General features: G+C 41.3%; 1 protein-coding gene across 7 annotated transcripts in view; it reads left to right on the top strand.

Annotated features, from left to right (window-relative positions):
* lpp (LIM domain containing preferred translocation partner in lipoma) overlaps nucleotides 1-18130 on the top strand; it is a 515529-nt gene that overhangs the window by 60148 nt on the left and 437251 nt on the right. For 4 of the 7 annotated variants that reach the window (XR_009804541.1, XR_009804542.1, XM_061888701.1 and 1 more), the window contains exon 1: nucleotides 9634-9715. The exons of 2 other annotated variants lie outside the window; for them this stretch is intronic. The gene's annotated coding sequence lies outside the window, so the exon portion shown is untranslated. Of the gene's footprint in view, nucleotides 1-9633; nucleotides 9716-18130 lie in introns of those variants that run through there. One more of the 7 variants, XM_061888692.1, reaches the window with a different exon arrangement.

Below are 18130 nucleotides of genomic sequence, written 5' to 3'. Positions count from 1 at the left end.
GGAAACTGCTATGTTTTATTATTATTCCGCACCTACGCGCTGTAATTTGACCCCCTTAACATGCTTCAAAACTCACCAAGTTTGACACACACGTCGGTATAGCAAACCTTCCCAACATATTAAGCAACCAATCCCCCAAAATGAAAATTGCGCTCTAGCGCCCCCTAGGACAAAAATTACAGACAAAACTGCATGTAACTTCTGTTAGGAATGTCATAGCGACATGAAACAGAAACTCCTATGTAGGTCTGACTTAGGCCCAATTTTCATACACTCACTTCTTTCAGCAAAAATCTACAGGAAGTTGGCGAAAACCCCTTCAAAATAAAGTTTTCGCAAAAAATGCAATTTCTGCCTCTTTGCGCTGTAATTTGACCCCTTTAAAATGCTTCAAAAGTCACAAACTTGGCGCACACATAAGGACTGGCGAATATTGCGATCTAATGAAAAAAACAAACCCCAAAACTCAAAATTGCGCTCTAGCGCTATTTTTGAATAAAACACTGAAAAAACTGCTCCTAGGAAGAAAACACAGACAAAATTGCTTGTAACTTCCGGTAAGAATGTCGGAGAGACATGAAACAAAAACCTCTATGTAGGTCTCGCTTAGGCCTACATTTCATAGATTGACAACCTCCAACAAAAATCAACAGGAAGTTTGCAATCCCCCCTTCAAAACAAAAGTTTTGTAAAAACCGGTCACCTTTCTTCAAACATTATCTCCTCTGAGCGCGTTTGTTGTTTTGGCTTCAAACTCGCACAGGAGAGGGATTGAACCCTTCTGATTAAAAGTGTAGAACAGAGTTTTGATAAGTTTTCAGGTTTTGATTTTACGCGCCTTCAAAGAACCGCTGTGCAAAGTCTCCTAAAAAATGTCATTTTTGCCTCTTTGAGCTGTTATTTGACCCCCTTAAAATGCTTCTAAACTCACCAAACTCGACACACACATCAGGTCTGGCAAAAATTGCGATCTGATGGTAAAACCTAACCTCAAAACTCAAAATTGCGCTCTACCGCCCCCCCTAGGAATACAACACGGACAAACTGCTCCTAGGAAGAAAACAGACAAAACTGCTTGTAACTTCCGGTGGGAATGTCAGAGAGACATGAAACAAAAACACTATGTAGGTCTCACTTAGACCTACATTTTAATAATGAACATACTTAAGCAAAAATCATCAGGAAGTTTGATATTTTCACTTCAATAGAACAACTGCATTACTTTCACAATGCATTAGATTCTCAAAATAGTGGCTCCAAGGCGTCTTCTAACGCTTATCCGGCCGTGGGTCTCGGGGGCAGCAGCCAAAGGCGGACCCGACCAACGCTGCTTGCAGCTTTAATTTGATACTTGTATTATATTGACACTGCACTGTTGCTCACTCATTATTGTGCATGTCCAGCTCGTGAGAAGAAACCTTTTTAATGTGTCACATGTTACTAATTGAATGTCGCTGTCCTTTTTCTTTGACGCACTGCCATCAGAAGAAAGGTTTTTGTGTGTAAAAGCCATGTTTGTCCACCAAGCGGAGGTCCAGGCTGCTGTAGAATATATTTTCTAGCTGATCAGGAAGTCGCTAGCACGTCAAAGGCGAAGAAGCCACAAGCGCGCCTGCGATGGTTGATGGCGCTCCACCGACACCTTCCTGCCGCAGGCGGGGATCGTCACACTTTTGACGCACATTTACATGCTAAAAGACAGGAATTAGAATTCATTAGTTTAATCTGGGGTCTAAATCGAGATCTGGAGTTGTCTGATGAGTAGCTTTGGGACATTGTTTTTGTCGTCAGCGGCTTTTGTTCCTCCTTATTCGGCGTGACTCCCCCGGAATATGGCTGTGCTTCAAGACTAATCTGCACCATCTACACTCTAATTAAGCAAGAGTGCACACTTCCCGGACACGCTTGTTGTTTCTCTGGGCTCTGTCTGCTTGCTGCTTGTTTGTCTCTGCAAAAGCAGCAGATAGCCACCGTTCTGACTTCTCCCTGCAAAGTCAAATCAGCAGAATCATATTCATGTATAGCACGTGTTCTCAATGCTCCGGGCAGCATGCTTTATCAGTATCATATATATATATATTAGGGATGCACCGAAATGAAAATTTGTGGCCGAAGCCGGAGCCGAATAAAATTTAAACGCTTGGCCGAATACCGAATAATGAATGCAGTTTTTCACAATTTTTTAAATATTGCATAAATAGCCTAGAATAAGTATTTAGGGTCTGCAGGCCCATTGCAAAGGACTCCACAGGAGTCCTTTGCAATGGGCCAAGGACCCTATTGAAACTGCTGTGTTTTATTATTATTCCGCACCTTCGCACCCTAATTTGACCCCCTTAACATGCTTCAAAACTCACCAAATTTGACACACACATCGGTATAGCCAACCTTCCCAAGGTTTTAAGCAACCAAACCCCCAAAATTAAAATTGCGCGCTAGCGCCCCCTGGGGAAAAAAACAACAATAGACTGCTCATAACTTCCGTTAGGAATGTCGTAGAGACATGGAACAAAAACTTCTATGTAGAACTGACTTAGACCTACAATTCATAATTTTACTTTCTCGGGCAAAAATCAACAAAAGGTTGGCAAAAACCCCTTCAATACAACATTTTCGCAAAAAATGCTATTTTTGCCTCTTTGAACTGTAATTTGACCCACTTAAAATACTTCAAAACTCACCAAACTTAGCACACACATCAGGACTGGCAGAAATTGCGATCTAATGAAAAAATTAAACCCGGAAATTAAAAAATGCGCTCTAGCGCAATTTTTTTAATAAAACACAGCAAAAACTGCTCCTAGGAAGAAAACAACAACAAAATTGCTTGTAACTTCCAGTAGGAATGCTGGAAAGACATGAAACAAAAACTTCTATGTAGGTCTCACTAAGACATACATTTAGATGATTGACATCCTTCAGAAAAAATCAACAGGAAGTTAGAAATTACCCCTTCAAAATAAAAGTTTTGTTAAAACCCGTCACCTTTTTCAAACGTAAACTCCTCCGAGTGCGTTTGTTGTTTCGGCTTCAAACTCGCACAGGAGAGGGATTGAACCCTTTTGATTAAAACTATCCAACAAAGTTTTGATTACTGCTCCGGTTTTGATTTTACGCGCCTTCAAAGAACCCCTGCGCTAAGTTTCCTAAAAAATTTCATTTTTGCCTCTTTGAGCTGTAATTTGATCCCCTTAAAATGCTTCAAAGTGCAAGTTAAAGCTCTACTATGCAAAACGAAAGCCATTTATCAACAACATCCAGAAACGCTGATCTGTAATTTGACCCCCTTAACATGCTTCAAAACTCACCAAATTTTACACACACATCAGGACTGGCGAAAATTGCCATCTAATAAAAAACCAAACCCCAAAAGTCAAAATTGCGCTCCAGCGCCCCCTAGGAAAAAAAAACAGACAAAACTGCTTGTAACTTCTGTTAGGAATGTCGTAGAGACATGAAACAAAGACCTCTATGTAGGTCTGACTTAGACCAGGGCTTGGCAGCGGCCAAAGGCGGACCCGACCAACGCTGCTTGCAGCTTTAATTAGACATGTTTTTCAAATAAAGTAATTTTTTATTGAATATTGAAATTTTTTTAATATTCCAGTAGTCTTAGCTTCTCAAAAAAAAAGCACAGTTTTTCATTTATATTAGGCCTTCAAACAAAACATGCATTCCAAAAAAAAATAAATCAATCAATCAATCAATGTTTATTTATATAGCCCCAAATCACAAATGTCTCAAAGGACTGCACAAATCATTACGACTACAACATCCTCGGAAGAACCCACAAAAGGGCAAGGAAAACTCACACCCAGTGGGCAGGGAGAATTCACATTCAGTGGGACGCCAGCGACAATGCTGACTATGAGAAACCTTGGAGAGGACCTCAGATGTGGGCAACCCCCCCCCCTCTAGGGGACCGAAAGCAATGGATGTCGAGCGGGTCCAACATGATACTGTGAAAGTTCAATCCATAGTGGCTCCAAGACAGCAGCGAGAGTCCCGTCCACAGGAAACCATCTGAAGCGGATCAGCAGCATAGAGATGTCCCCAACCGATACAGGCGAGCGGTCCATCCTGGGTCCCGACGAGCGGTCCATCCTGGGTCTCGACTCTGGACAGTCAGTACTTCATCCATGGTCATCGGACCGGACCCCCTCCACAAGGGAGGGGGGGACATAGGAGAAAGAAAAGAAGCGGCAGATCAACTGGTCTAAAAAGGAGGTCTATTTAAAGGCTAGAGTATACAAATGTGTTTTAAGATGAGACTTAAAAGTGCATTAAAGTGGATAAACCCACAACAAATGAATTATTGTCCTTTTGGCAAAAGTCTGCTTAGCCACAGTAGATATGCTAATAATGTAAACAGAAGGCTTAAGTAAATCTCAATTAAGTGTGTGCTTGTAACCCAGGGGTAGGGAACCTATGGCTCTAGAGCCAGATGTGGCTCTTTTGATGACTGCATCTGGCTCTCAGATAAATCTTAGCTGACATTGCTTAACACGATAAGTAATGAATAATTCTGCTGGTAAAATAACGTTCAAAATATAAAACATTCTCATGTATTTTAATCCATCCAACTGTTTTCTACCGCACCTATTCAAGAAATATCCATCAATCAATCAATCAATGTTTACTTATATAGCCCTAAATCACTAGTGTCTCAAAGGGCTGCACAAACCACTACGACATCCTCGGTAGGCCCACATAAGGGCAAGGAAAACTCACACCCAGTGGGACGTCGGTGACAATGATGACTATGAGAACCTTGGAGAGGAGGAAAGCAATGGATGTCGAGCGGGTCTAACATGATACTGTGAAAGTTTAATCCATAATGGATCCAACACAGTCGCGAGAGTCCAGTCCAAAGCGGATCCAACACAGCAGCGAGAGTCCCGTTCACAGCGGAGCCAGCAGGAAACCATCCCAAGCGGAGGCGGATCAGCAGCGCAGAGATGTCCCCAGCCGATACACAGGCAAGCAGTACATGGCCACCGGATCAGACCGGACCCCCTCCACAAGGGAGAGTGGGACATAGGAGAAAAAGAAAAGAAACGGCAGATCAACTGGTCTAAACAGGGGGTCTATTTAAAGGCTAGAGTATACAGATGAGTTTTAAGGTGAGACTTAAATGTTTCTACTGAGGTGGCATCTCGAACTGTTACCGGGAGGGCATTCCAGAGTACTGGAGCCCAAACGGAAAACGCTCTATAGCCCGCAGACTTTTTTTGGGCTCTAGGAATCACTAATAAGCCGGAGTCTTTTGAAGGCAGATTTCTTGCCGGGACATATGGTACAATACAATCGGCAAGATAGGATGGAGCTAGACCGTGTAGTATTTTATACGTAAGTAGTAAAACCTTAAAGTCACATCTTAAGTGCACAGGAAGCCAGTGCAGGTGAGCCAGTACAGGTGTAATGTGATCAAACTTTCTTGTTCTTGTCAAAAGTCTAGCAGCCGCCTTTTGTACCAACTGTAATCTTTTAATGCTGAACTCACTATGTTCTCTGCTGGCTGTACATATCCTACTAAATAAGACCTACACTGTTTCAATGACCACATTTCTCTGTTGATGCAATTGTTGATGACTGAAGTACTGATATCAACCAAAGTTCCTCATCCCACCCCCCGGATTGTAAATAATTCAATGTACATACTATGATGATTAACCTGTGTGATGACTGTATTATGCTGATAGTATATATTTGTACCATGAATTGATTAACGTGGACCCCGACTTAAACAAGTTGAAAAACTTATTGGGGTGTTACCATTTAGTGGTCAATTGTACAGAATATGTACTGAACTGTGCAATCTACTAATAAAAGTATCAATCAATCAATCAATCAATCAATCCCCCCCTGCGCTGACTTTGACGCCGCACTGTAGTCAGTTGGAAGCGTTTCTTAATGAAATTAAACAATGGATGCCCGCTAATTCTTTTGCAACTCAACGCCAAAAAAACGGAAATGTTGATTATCGGTCCTGCTAGACACCGACCTCTATTTAATAATACAACTTTTACATTTGACAACCAAATAATAAAACAAGGTGACTCGGTAAAAAATCTGGGTATTATCTTCGACCCAACTCTCTCCTTTGAGGCACACATTAAAAGCGTTACTAAAACGGCCTTCTTTCATCTCCGTAATATCGCTAAAATTCGCTCCATTTTGTCCACTAAAGACGCTGAGATCATTATCCATGTGTTTGTTACGTCTCGTCTCGATTACTGTAACGTATTATTTTCGGGTCTCCCCATGTCTAGCATTAAAAGATTACAGTTGCTACAAAATGCGGCTGCTAGACTTTTGACAAGAACAAGAAAGTTTGATCACATTACGCCTGTACTGGCTCACCTGCACTGGCTTCCTGTGCACTTAAGATGTGACTTTAAGGTTTTACTACTTACGTATAAAATACTACACGGTCTAGCTCCATCCTATCTTGCCGATTGTATTGTACCATATGTCCCGGCAAGAAATCTGCGTTCAAAAGACTCCGGCTTACTAGTGATTCCTAGAGCCCAAAAAAAGTCTGCGGGCTATAGAGCGTTTTCCGTTCGGGCTCCAGTACTCTGGGATGCCCTCCCGGTAACAGTTCGAGATGCCACCTCAGTAGAAGCATTTAAGTCTCACCTTAAAACTCATCTGTATACTCTAGCCTTTAAATAGACCTCCTTTTTAGACCAGTTGATCTGCCGCTTCTTTTCTTTTTCTCCTATGTCCCCCCCTCCCTTGTGGAGGGGGTCCGGTCCGATGACCATGGATGAAGTACTGGCTGTCCAGAGTCGAGACCCAGGATGGACCGCTCGTCGGGATCCAGGATGGACCGCTCGCCTGTATCGGTTGGGGACATCTCTACGCTGCTGATCCGCCTCCGCTTGAGATGGTTTCCTGTGGACGGGACTCTCGCTGCTGTCTTGGATCCGCTTTGAACTGAACTCTCGCGGCTGTGTTGGAGCCACTATGGATTGAACTTTCACAGTATCATGTTAGACCCACATCTGAGGTCCTCTCCAAGGTTTCTCATAGTCAGCATTGTCACTGGCGTCCCACTGGATGTGAATTCTCCCTGCCCACTGGGTGTGAGTTTTCCTTGCCCTTTTGTGGGTTCTTCCGAGGATGTTGTAGTCGTAATGATTTGTGCAGTCCTTTGAGACATTTGTGATTTGGGGCTATATAAATAAACATTGATTGATTGATTGAGTTCCACTCATTCAGGGTGTCGGTGCAACGCCAGCGCCGGCTCGCAAACAGGAAGTGCAGCTGCTGCTGTCGTCTGCGTGGCGTTAGCGGTTGCCTCACCTCAGGGGAAGTGGTGTGTGTGACAGTCTTACAACCCCGGTATCAAACAGGATATCCCACCCTGGAACAATCGACACGCCCCCCCCCGAGAATGAAGTTATCGCCTGCCCCCCGCTCGCCGTCTGCCGCTAAAATTGGTCATCGGAAGATGTGGTGAGTTATCTGTGGCGGTGGGCAGAATCCCAAATCGCCCGCTCGGCGCCGAACATCAAAGCGCCCGATTTCGCCGCGACGCGGCACGCTAATTGGCCTTTGATTGATAAGTGGGGTGTTTGAAGGAAGGCCCATTAGGAGGAGACACGTGCAAATACGATGTCACGCGCTACAAATGAGATTACCTTTTCCCCTCGGCCTGCCCCGCAAGACGAGGCCATGAAATATCGGAAATCCTCCGGCTTCTTATCGGCGGGCTGGATCTGTCGCCGCTGTCGCTGCTGTTCACGCTCCGTGCTGAGAGGAGATGTAGACGCCTCTCACACAAAGTACGTTCAAGCGCTGCCAGCACAAAAGCGATCGGTCGCAGCGGAGTGAAGATTATCACCGGGAGGATTCCACTCTTTCTGCACGTTTTAGCCCAATTTTGTCAAGAATGACGGAGCGGCAATCGCACGGCAAATATTTGTCGCGGAAACTGAAGGAGGTTTTGATTGCAAAGATAAAAAGCAGATAGCATGGAGTTTATTATTTGCATGTACTGAGAAGTGGGGGACACAATGTGGGCTTTGTGGACGGCAATCAGATGAGTGGGGGGGGGGGTAGTGGATTTGCATGAAATGAAGAACAGGCAAAGCCAGGGAGCACTAACGCCATGGAACAGCCTTCCTTTTGTTTCTGGCATTTAAATGAGTTCGCATGATGATAGCCGAAGTTTCCTTTAGAGCACTATGGACTGGACTCTCACACTATTATGTTAGATCCACTATGGACTGGACTCTCACACTATTATGTTAGATCCACTGTGGACTGGACTCTCACACTATTATGTTAGATCCACTATGGACTGGACTCTCACACTATTATGTTAGATCCACTATGGACTGGACTCTCACACTATTATGTTAGATCCACTATGGACTGGACTCTCACACTATTATGTTAGATCCACTATGGACTGGACTCTCACTATTATGTTAGATCCACTATGGACTGGACTCTCACACTATTATGTTAGATCCACTATGGACTGGACTCTCACACTATTATGTTAGACCCACTATGGACTGGACTCTCACTATTATGTTAGATCCACTATGGACTGGACTTTCACACTATTATGTTAGATCCACTATGGACTGGACTCTCACTATTATGTTAGATCCACTATGGACTGGACTCTCACACTATTATGTTAGATCCACTATGGACTTGACTCTCACTATTATGTTAGATCCACTATGGACTGGACTTTCACACTATTATGTTAGATCCACTATGGACTGGACTCTCACTATTATGTTAGATCCACTATGGACTGGACTCTCACTATTATGTTAGATCCACTATGGACTGGACTCTCACTATTATGTTAGATCCACTATGGACTGGACTCTCGCTATTATGTTAGATCCACTTTGGACTGGACTCTCACTATTATGTTAGATCCACTATGGACTGGACTTTCACAATATTATGCTAGACCCACTCAATGTGCATGTCTTTGGAGGTGGGAGGGGCCTATTCCCAGGTGCATGTCTTTGGAGGTGGGAGGGGCCTATTCCCAGCTTGAAGTAAAGTTAAAGTTAAAGTACCAATTATGGTCACTTACACACTATATGTGGCAAAATTATCCTCTGCATTTGATACATCACCCTTGATCACCCCTTGGGAGGCGAGGGGAGCAGTGAGCAGCAGCGGTGGCCGCGCCTGGGAATCATTTTTGGTGATTTAACCCCCAATTCCAACCCTTGATGTTGAGTGCCAAGCATGTTACTAATGCTAATTAATGGTGATCATGTTCCCCGTATTAAAGTTACTTTCTAGTAATCATCAATTAAAACTTTTTTTTTTTTAAATAATTGTATTTTTCCACTTTTGGAAAAAAAATTAAATCTGAAAGTTTCATGACTTTCCCATTTCTCCCTGATTGCATTCTCCAGGTGTGCACAAAGGCGTCTCCATGGTGACGAGAGGTGTGTTCAAGGCGCCTCGTAAGGTATTTTTTAAAAAGTCATCTTTGGGATAAACGCCATACTTCCAGCAAGGCAAAGGGCGTCGGCGGCGGGATACGGAGCGGGGTGTCCCGGCTGGCCTGCTGCCTTACATGGGCAAACCTCCGAACTGACGCGCCGCTTGGAATTTCACCCGCGTGACGTCACCGGCCACAACTCTCCCACAATTTGGTTCTGGGAGTTCGGCCGCTTTTCTCTGGGATTCTGCCCGCCGCCTCGTTGCCTCCAAAGCCAAGGTAAGCCCGCCGAACCTGACGCGCCATGACACGCTTTAAGCCCCGCTGTCATCGGCGCGGGGGACAAAAGTTCCACTTTGACGTATCCGCGGCAGGAGCGGGCGGCAACGCCGCTTCCTGGCGTGTGCTGGGCGGCAAAGTATGGAAGAACGTGGCCGAGGTTCGGACGCTGTTGTGCGGCCAGGGAGGGCGTGGACCCCGCCGGTAGCCTGGCTAGCATTAGCACGCGAGCTAATAGGGAAGTTTTGTTTTTAAGCTAGCGGCAACTTTTGGGCGTTCTCGGCCGTGTCTGTTTGTAGCCCGGCGGTGGGCTGCTCAACTGGCGGGGAGGCAAGGAGCCTTTTTCGGCTTAAATATGTTTCTAAACTTGCACTTTGTGGACTTAAAAGCGGCGACGAGCGTGTTAGCTTCGCTGTTAGCCATCAAAGTAAATCAACCTTTGACACCGATGACGAAGATTCGTCACGTTTTTTTTTTTTTTTTAAAGTCTGCTAAATTAATATATTCTATAATTTTTTTTGGAATATACTTCCAAAAAAATAATGAGACTGGAGGAAGATGTATGTTTTTTTTGTGGTGGATTTTGAAAATATCCCAAAATATGGGATTTATGTCTCTTTGAAGGGAGCCGGCTGGTGAGAAAATGTGCCACCCAATGCTACTGAGCATGCGCATAAACGCTTAAGTTTCTTTCAATCAATCCAATCAATCAATCAATCAATCAATGTTTATTTATACAGCCCTTAATCACAACAACATCCTCAAAAAGGGCCCACATAAGGGCAAGGAAAAACTCACCCCAGTGGGACGTCAACAATGATGACTATGAGAAACCTTGGAGAGGACCGCACATATTTCAGAGATGTATCCCCTGGGAACATTTTTTTAATTCAAGTATCAGAGCAAAGCATTTTTGGTTGAAAAAAAAGATAAAGAAGTAAAATACAGCACTATGTCATCAATTTCTGATTTATTAAATTGTATAACAGTGCAAAATATTGCTCATTTGTAGTGGTCTTTTTTTTAACTATTTGGGAAAAAAAGATATAAAAATAACTAAAAACTTGTTGAAAAATAAACAAGTGATTCAAATATAAATAAAGATTTCTACACATACTGCGATGATGTGGTGACTTGTCCCGGGTGTACCCTGCCTTCCGCCCGATTGTTGCTGATGCGACGAGCGTGTTAGCTTCGCTGTTAGCCATCGAAGTAAATCAACCTTTGACACCGATGACGAAGATTCGTCACGTTTTTTTTTTTTTTTTATAAAGTCTGCTAAATTAATATATTCTATAAATTTTTGGGGAATATACTTCCCAAAAAATAATGAGACTGGAGGAAAATGTATGTTTTGTTTGTGGTGGATTTTGAAAATATCCCAAAATATGGGATTTATGTCTCTTTGAAGGGAGCCGGCTGGTGAGAAAATGTGCCACCCAATGCTACTGAGCATGCGCATAAACGCTTAAGTTTCTTTCAATCAATCAATCCAATCAATCAATCAATCAATCAATCAATCAATGTTTATTTATATAGCCCTTAATCACAACAACATCCTCAAAAAGGGCCCACATAAGGGCAAGGAAAAACTCACCCCAGTGGGACGTCAACAATGATGACTATGAGAAACCTTGGAGAGGACCGCATATATTTCAGAGATGTATCCCCTGGGAACATTTTTTTAATTCAAGTATCAGAGCAAAGCATTTTTGGTTGAAAAAAAAGATAAAGAAGTAAAATACAGCACTATGTCATCAATTTCTGATTTATTAAATTGTATAACAGTGCAAAATATTGCTCATTTGTAGTGGTCTTTTTTTTAACAATTTGGGAAAAAAAGATATAAAAATAACTAAAAACTTGTTGAAAAATAAACAAGTGATTCAAATATAAAGATTTCTACACATACTGCGATGATGTGGTGACTTGTCCCGGGTGTACCCTGCCTTCCGCCCGATTGTTGCTGATGCGACGAGCGTGTTAGCTTCGCTGTTAGCCATCGAAGTAAATCAACCTTTGACACCGATGACGAAGATTCGTCACGTTTTTTTATTTTTTTTAAAGTCAGCTAAATTAATATATTTTATATATTCTTTTGGAATATACTTCCAAACAAAAAATGAGACTGGAGGAAATTTTTTTTTTTTTTTGGTAGATTTTGAAATTATCCAAAAATAAGATATGGAATTTATGTCTCTTTGAAGGGAGCCGGCTGGTGAGAAAATGTGCCAGCCAACGCTACTGAGCATGCGCATAAACGCTTAAGGTTCTTTCAATCAATCAATCAATCAATCAATTGATTGATTGATCAATCAATGTTTATTTATATAGCCCTTAATCACAACGTCCCACATAAAGGCAAGGAAAAACTCACCCCAGTGGGACGTCGACAATGATGACTATGAGAAACCTTGGAGAGGACCACACGTGGGCAGTTTTTGATTTATTAAATTGTTTAACAGTGCAAAATATTGCTCATTTATAGTAGTCTTTTATTAACTATTTGGGAAAAAAGATAAATGAACAAGTGATTCAAACATAGATAAAGATTTCTACACATACTGCGATAAGGTGGGGACTTGTCCCGGGTGTACCCCGCCTTCCGCCCAATTTGATGCTGAGGCGACGAGCGTGTTAGCTTCGCTGTTAGCCATCAAAGTAAATCAACCTTTGACACCGATGACTTTATGTTTTTTTTTTTTGGTGGATTTTGAAATTATCCAAAAATAATATTTGGGATTTATGTCTCTTTGAAGGGAGCCGGCTGGTGAGAAAATGTGACACCCAACACTACTGAGCATGCGCATAAACGCTTAAGGTCTTTTCAATCAATCAATCAATCAAGCAATGTTTATTTATATAGCCCTAAATCACAAGTACCTCAAAGGGCTGCACAAACCACTACGACATCCTTGGTAAGGTGCCCCCCACCCCGCCCCCCACACACCCCCAGGGGACGGAAAGCAATGGTTGTCGAGTGGATCTAACATGATCTCCGAACAAAATAACCATGGAAACATACTAGCCAACCCTCCCGGTTTTTCCGGGAGACTCCCGAAATTCAGCGCCTCTCCCGAAAACCTCCTGGGACAAATTTTCTCCCATAATTCTGGCTGAACTAGAGGCCACGCCCCCTCCAGCTCCATGCGGACCTGAGTGACGTGTCGACAGCCTGTTTTCACGTCCGCTTTCCCACAATATAAACAGCGTGTCTGCCCAATGACGTTATAACTGTAGAAAGATCGAGGGCGAGTTCTTGGTTTCTTATGTGGGTTTATTGTTAGGCAGTTTCATTAACGTCCTCCCAGCGCGGCAACAACACACAACAACAGCAGTCACGTTTTCGTCTACCGTAAAGCAGTTTGTCTGCCGTAAACAGCAATGTTATGACACCCTTAAACAGGAGAATATTGCCATCTACTGTACATGCATATGTGACAATAACATCTACGGCTTTTAGAGCAGTGGTTCTCAACCTTTTTTCAGAGATGTATCCCCTGGGAAATTTTTTTTAATTCAAGTATCAGAGCAAAGCATTTTTGGTTGAAAAAACGATAAAGAAGTAAAATACAGCACTATGTTATCAATTTCTGATTTATTAAATTGTATAACAGTGCAAAATATTGCTCATTTGTAGTGGTCTTTTTTTAACTATTTGGGAAAAAAAGATATAAAAATAACTAAAAACTTGTTGAAAAACAAACAAGTGATTCAAATATAAATAAAGGTTTCTACACATACTGCGATGAGGTGGTGACTTGTCCCGGGTGTACCACGCCTTCCGTCCGATTGTTGCTGATGCGACGAGTGTGTTAGCTTCGCTGTTAGCCATCAAAGTAAATCAACCTTTGACACCGATGACGAAGATTCCGTCACGTTTTTTTTTTTTTTTAAAGTCAGCTAAATTAATATATTTTATATATTTTTTGGGAATATACTTCCAAACAAATAATGAGACTGGATGAGAATTGGTGTTTTTATTTTGGTGGATTTTGAAGTTATCCCAAAATAAAATATGGGATTTATGTCTCTTTGAGAAAATGTGCCACCCAATGCTACTGAGCATGCGCATAAATGCTTAAAGGCCTACTGAAAGCCACTACTAGCGACCACGCAGTCTGATAGTTTATATATCAATGATGAAATATTAACATTGCTACACATGCCAATACGGCCGGGTTAGTTTACTAAATTACAATTTTAAATTTCGCGCCAAAGTATCCTGCTGATACGTCGCGGTATGATGACGGGTGACGTCACGCATTGTAGAGTACATTTTGTTCCAGCACCTTTCCCAGCTAAAGTCGCTGTTGTCATTGCATAATTCCACAGTAGTCTGGACATCTGTGTTGCTGAATTTTTTGCAATTTGTTCAATGAATAATGGAGACGTCAAAGAAGAAAGCTGTAGGTGGGAAGCGGTGTATTGCGGCCGCCTTTAGCAACACAAACACAGCCGCTGTTTCATTGTTTACATTCCCGAAAGATGACAGTGAAGCTTTACTATGGAACAGAGCGGTCAAGCGAACACGGTTGGATTGGACCACACACACAAAGTACAGTGTATTATGCAGCGATCATCTGGAAAGATCGTGTTTTGAAGAGGGTCCCTTGCGAAGGGCAGAGATGGGCATTCCCTGGTTCAAATCCCACCTAGTACCAACCTCGTCACGTCCGTTGTGTCCTGAGCAAGACACTTCACCCTTGCTCCTGATGAGTGCTGGTTGGCGCCTTGCATGGCAGCTCCCTCCATCAGTGTGTGAATGTGTGTGTGAATGGGTAAATGTGGAAGTAATGTCAAAGCGCTTTGAGTACCTTGAAGGTAGAAAAGCGCTATACAAGTACAACCCATTTATTTATCGCCACCACCCGTCGACTGGTGCTTAAGAAAGGGGCGGGGCCGACTTTGAGGTTGTACAGGTACGACCATATAATCTTACTAAAACACTAACACAATAAGCAGGTAAGGGATTTTCCAGAATTATCCTAGAACATTTGTCTAACATCTGCATCGCTCCCACTGTATAGTCTTTTTTTTTTTTTTTTCTTTTCTAGTCCTTCACTCTCACTTTTCTCATCCACGAATCTTTCATCCTCGCTCAAATCAATGGGGAAATCGTCGCTTACTCGGTCCGAATCGCTCTCGCTGCTGGTGGCCATGATTGTAAACAATGTTCAGATGTGAGGAGCTCCACAACCCGTGACGTCACGCGCACATCGTCTGCTACTTTCGGTACAGGCAAGGCTTTTTTATTAGTGACCAAAAGTTGCAAACTTTATCGTCGATGTTCTCTACTAAATCCTTTCAGCAAAAATATGGCAATATGGCGAAATGATCAAGTATGACACATAGAATGGACCTGCTATCCCCGTTTTAATAAGAAAATCACATTTCAGTAGGCCTTTAAGGTTCAAAACATAGGGACAAAAACGTCTCTATGTTTTACAAATAGTTTCATAACTTGCTGGAGGACACGTGGACGTACGAACTGTTGAATGACACCTCTGTCATGGCCTCAGGGCGTCTTTATCACTAGTTTAGCGACTTTGAGGCTCTACAAATGTGCCAACTTGCTTTACGGCATAAGTCACTCCCTCTTTCCCCCGTTCGTTGAAACAAAGTCGATGCAAAGTCCTGTGTGCCGCCAGAAAACCAACAAAAAAAGAAGAAAAAGAAGGTGCAGTTACTGCTAGCCTGGCCAAAGCTCCGAAACAACCAAAGAAATGAAAAGTTTTGCCCGAGGAGACAAAAAGTAACTATTAACCAAATACATTAATGATATAAAAAATATTAATAAAACTACAATAAATGTGAGTACAAAATAGTACTACTATTGGTATGTGTATAACTTTGATTGATTGATTGATACTTTTATTAGTAGATTGCACAGTTTAGTACATATTCCGTACAATTGACCACTAAATGGTAACACCCCAATAAGTTTTTCAACTTGTTTAAGTCGGGGTCCACGTTAATCAATTCATGGTACTGAACAACTACCCTTTAGTTTAGAATAATAAACCAGAAAAGGGACTAAAGCAAAAAAAAAACAAACAATGGAAAATAATATTTTAAGAAAATATTTGAATTTTTTTTTTTATAAAAAGAAGAAATAGTCCAAATGCTAAGCTTCTTTAACTCTTGACCAGGGTTGTCCTGATACCAATATTTTGGTACTTTTCGAAATACTGGGTACCACAAAAAAAAAGTCATTATTGTCTTCTATTTGAACAAAAAACCTTAGTGTACATGAAACATATGTTTATTATTGCAATTTAGTCCTTGGATAAAATGTTGAACATACTAGACAACTTGTCTTTTAGTAGTAAGTAAACAAACAAAGACTCCTAATTAGTCTGCAGTAACATATTGTGTCATTTATACACCTATTATTTTCTACACATTATTAGGGACAAACTGTAAAAATTGTGTATTCAGCCACTTGTTCATTTACTGTTAATATCTGCTTATTTTCTGCTTAACATGTTGAAATGTAATAATCACTTATTCTTCTCTTCTTTGATACTTTACGTTAGTTTTGATGATACCACACATTTAGGTATTGATGTGATACCAAGTACCTACAGGATCACACATTAGTCATATTCAAAGTCCACATGTGTCCTGGGACATATTTCCTGACTTTATAAACATAACATGAATTAAAAAAAAAAATGAAATAAGATTTAGTGAAGAAAAATATCGATGTAATCATAGTAGTATCGATTCGATACGGTCTTGTACTTGGTATCATTACAGTGGATGTCCAGTGTAGATCCACCCATGGCATTTGTTTACATTGTGTAAGGGGTGAGCTATTGTATCCTCCTGCCGTGTGTAGTGAAGCATGTTTGTTAGTCCTCCTCCTCCAGTGATAATGTTACTTGTAAAAAACCTACTTTATTTGTCGCCATGCAGGCGAGGATTAGTGATTTAGAAGTAGCTAAAACACTGCAGACTGCGGACCCTTCCTGAGGGTGTTTAAGTGTTATGACTTCACCTTTATCTTTACTTTTTACACAAAAATGCGTCCATTCTTTCTTTTCTGTTCACACACAGTGTCTGCTTGTAAGTACTCTGTGTGCGTGCGCTGCCGAACATGCTCCTCTGCCGGTAAAACCAGCAATGTCATGAGGTGAGGACGCGCCGTCATACCCTGGAACCGGTACTTTTCAAACGGAGTATAGTAGTTTTTGATTTATTAGTACCGGTATACCGTACAACCCTAGTGTAATGTTTGTGTAACAAAGCCAAATGTAAGTTTTGACTGCAGCGCGTTCCTCCTGGATGTTCTGCTCATGACTTTAAAGACAAGTTTGTCTTCTCACGTGGGTTTTGTTCTGTCAACTTTGGAGTATTTTTCCCATGCCGTTGTTTTTATGGCGTTTGGGCGTCTTTGGTTTTTGGATCATTTCGCATTTCTGGAGCGTTTTTTTTTTCTCTTTGTCATGAAAAAAGGAGATTTTTGGGTTGGTGCACTAATTGTCTGTGTATCTTGTGTTTTGTATGTTGATTTAAAAAAATAAAAAGATAAATGAATAAAAAATAAAAGTTAATAAAATATTATTCTGCGGGTCGGTACCAATCGGGCCGCGGCCCGGTGGTTGGGAACCACTGCTCTAAAGCAGCGTTTTTCAACCTTTTTTGAGCCAAGGCACAGTTTTTTGCATGGAAAAAATGCGGCGGCCCACCACCAGGAGAAGTCATTAAATAACGAAACTCAGTTAACAGTAAAATGTCGTCGCAATTGTTGGATATGACTTTAAAGCATAAGCAAGCATGCATCACGATAGCTCTTGTCTCAAAGTAGGTGTACTGTCACCACCTGTCACATCACACCCTGACTTATTTGGCTGTTTTACTGTGTGTAGTGTTTTAATTCTTGTCTTGCGCTCCTATTTTGGTGGCTTTTTCTCTTTTTTTTTTTTTTTTTTTAGTTTAGTTTAAGGATCCCCATTAGTCTACACCGCAGTGGAGACTATTCTGTCTGGGGTCCAGGCAGAAAAACATCACACAATCACAAAACAAGATTACAATGCAGTACGACGTGATCGAATCAAAGTATTGTAATACAAAAACGGCAACAACAAAGAACCTCCCCAAAAAAGACAATAACTTCGACTTTACATAATAGTTTTCATACCAAAAATAAAGAGGTGTGTGTGTGCTTGTGCATATATATATATATATATATATATATATATATGTATATGTATATGTATATGTATATGTATATGTATATATATATATATATATATATATATATATATATATATATATATATATATATATATATATATATATATATATATATATATATATATATATATATATATATATATATATATATATATATATATATATATATATATGTGTATATATATATGTATATGTGTATATGTATGTATATGT

This window comes from Nerophis ophidion, linkage group LG26, assembly GCF_033978795.1.
Source record: "Nerophis ophidion isolate RoL-2023_Sa linkage group LG26, RoL_Noph_v1.0, whole genome shotgun sequence".
Classification (NCBI taxonomy): domain Eukaryota; kingdom Metazoa; phylum Chordata; class Actinopteri; order Syngnathiformes; family Syngnathidae; genus Nerophis; species Nerophis ophidion.
This window is presented reverse-complemented; position numbering and strand designations above follow the sequence as displayed.